Here is a 2,736-nt window from a genome sequence, read left to right on the forward strand (position 1 = left end):
TTTGGGTCTTTTTCTTATATAGGCTCCTATTACCCCCCACCCCCTGTCCCGATTTTTCACACTTGCTGCCTGGTCACCCTAGTTGGGGTTTGTTTCCTCATATATTCATCCACAACATTATTTCACCCTTGGGATACAAGGACATGTCTATGCTACCATTATTTCCTTCTTAGCAAATAGCGTGAAGCCAGAGGAAGAATGAGACTGTCACAAACGGAGAGGAAGATGCCTGTTTTAGCATGGTACGATTCCGTCAGACTTTTGAACATACAATATCTTTAGCTCCACTGCAATAGATCTAACTTTTTTTTAAACAGACAAGCCCCCTCCTTCCGCCCCCCAGATAACATACTGCTAGGCATCCCAGAAATGGATGGATAGATAGATGGATGGATGTGCAGGGGAAATTCAGAGATGGTGAACTCCCTCAATTCTGCATTGCTGAGTCTGAGAGGGTGTGTGATGTTTGTGTCTGTTGAAGTTGGAGTTGCTAAGCAGTACTCAGGATTTGTTACTGAAATAGGATATTGGGCCAGTTTCTGACCTCACTTACACCAGTGTAAACCCCAAACTCCTCTAGTGACTCCAGGTTTACACCGGTGTTGCTGAGAACAGAAGCCAGCCCTTTAACACTCATGGCAATGGTGTGGCATATGAGAACCTCTGGGAGTCAGGCAATCTCAGATATTTCCTACTCATAGTCTTCATAACTTTTGTTCATTTTCTAATTCTATGCACTATCTTATTATTATTTCGATTCAGTTATTAGTTCTGCTATTATTATTGGCCCAAGTCCTGCCACCCGTACTTACATTTTGGCATCCTTAATTATTCCTTAAGAAAGGACTGGGTAAAGAGCACAGGCTTTGGCAATTTATTTTTGAAAACTTTGCCATCCCTTTGCAAACTGAAGGACCATAATACGTAATGAACTCTAGGTTCTTTAAATGATTCCTACTAGAACTAGTTTACCCACCCACAGTAGGGCCATGTACTGATGTTTCAGTGTGGTGAAAGAGTATCGCAGACAGATCTAGCTATCCCTCTATCTAATTATCTGACATGTAGCTATGAATCCTCCAGGCATTTACCCACACTCATTTAGTTTTTGAGAACCTTACAAAAATTAATAATAAACACCTAGGAATCACTGAGCATTTGAGATTACTGGAAACTTTCCATCAAAATAATCCTGGATGAGAAACAGAAAATAGTTCAGGTGATTACTCTCAGGTTTCCAGTTGGCTGTATGCAGCAGTTTGAAGGACTGTGTTCAGGAGTTGAATATAGGGAGCTATCCAGGGCTTAAAGTCTTATAGAGTATTTCCCAAAGCCCCCCATATCCCTCCCCCCCCAACCATTCTATTAAAAACTCCAAGGGGTTTGAAAATATTTACTGGAGCTCGGCTCTGGACAGCTCTAGCTGAATTTAAGACCTGGAGATATCTGTATGTATGATGCCTGCTGTTCTCGTTTTTGTTATTATATCAGTCTCTCTATCCTTCCCTCTGCAGAGAGAAAATGTTATTCCCTGAAAAATCATGGCCAATCAAACCACTATGAGTGAATTCTTTCTAATGGCATTCTCTGATGTTCGGGAGCTGCAACTTTTACACTTTGTAGTGTTTCTGTTTATTTATATTGTATCCTTGTCAGGGAATCTTAGCATCATCATGGCAATAACCCTTGACTGCCACCTTCACACCCCCATGTACTACTTCCTGAGAAATCTTTCCTTCTTGGATATTTGTTTAATTTCTGTCACGGTACCCAAGTCCTTCATCAATTCCCTCATGAACAGCTCATCCATTTCTTTCCAGGGATGTGTTGCACAACTTTTTCTATTTATGTCGTTCTTAGCTACAGAGCTATTTCTCCTCACAATCATGGCTTTTGACCGGTATGTTGCCATCTGCAATCCTCTCCACTACGCAATTATCATAAACAAGAGGAGGTGTGTTAAGTTAGCCTGCGGTCATGGGTGGGTGGTGGTCTCTATTCTGCTTTGCACACTGCTAACACATTTTCATCCCCCTTCTGTGGGTCCATTATCAACCAGTTCTTCTGTGACATCCAGCCATTGCTGAGGATCTCGTGCTCTGAATCCCACACTGGTGAAATTGCACTGATCGTCTTTGGTGTGTGTTTAGCTTCAAGCTGTTTTGCTTTAATAACATTGTCGTACGTTCAGATCTTCTCAACAGTGCAGAAAATCCCTTCCATGGAAGGTCGCCATAAAACTATTTCCACTTGCCTACCCCATCTCACTGTCATTGTATTATTCCTCACCAGTGGCATGTTTTCGTACATGGCACCAACCTCCGACTCTGCTTTGGAGCAGCATCTGGTGGCTGCATTTTATTCAATGGTGCCACCCTTGATTAATCCCATCATCTACAGCCTGAGGAACCAGGAGATAAAAAATGCCCTGAGAAAACTTATGGGCAGGAAGCTTTTCCCTTTGATTTGTGAAGAATTTAAAATATAAAATCATTCCTGGTAAAGTTTGCGGATGACACACAAATATCTTTCTTAAAACTCTTCTCTGCTGTGATGCCAGCAAAAATACCCTGACAATGGTTAGGCAGCTGTGTCACTGGACACATTGTTCTTCATGTTGACCAGTTACATTTAATTGTTTCCTTATACTCTCCTCTTCTGTTTGTATGTTCCACCTGTTGTCTGTAGTTTTATTCTTAGATGGTTAGCTGTTTGGAGCAGGGACTGTCCCATTGA

The 2,736-nt window shown here is 41.7% G+C and overlaps 1 pseudogene; it reads left to right on the top strand.

Annotated features, from left to right (window-relative positions):
• The first annotated feature begins 1,541 nt into the window (after window positions 1-1,541).
• Window positions 1,542-2,488, top strand: LOC123346876 (annotated as a pseudogene).
• Window positions 2,489-2,736: the final 248 nt, after the last annotated feature.

This window comes from Mauremys mutica, chromosome 12 (assembly GCF_020497125.1).
Source record: "Mauremys mutica isolate MM-2020 ecotype Southern chromosome 12, ASM2049712v1, whole genome shotgun sequence".
Lineage (NCBI taxonomy): Eukaryota > Metazoa > Chordata > Testudines > Geoemydidae > Mauremys > Mauremys mutica.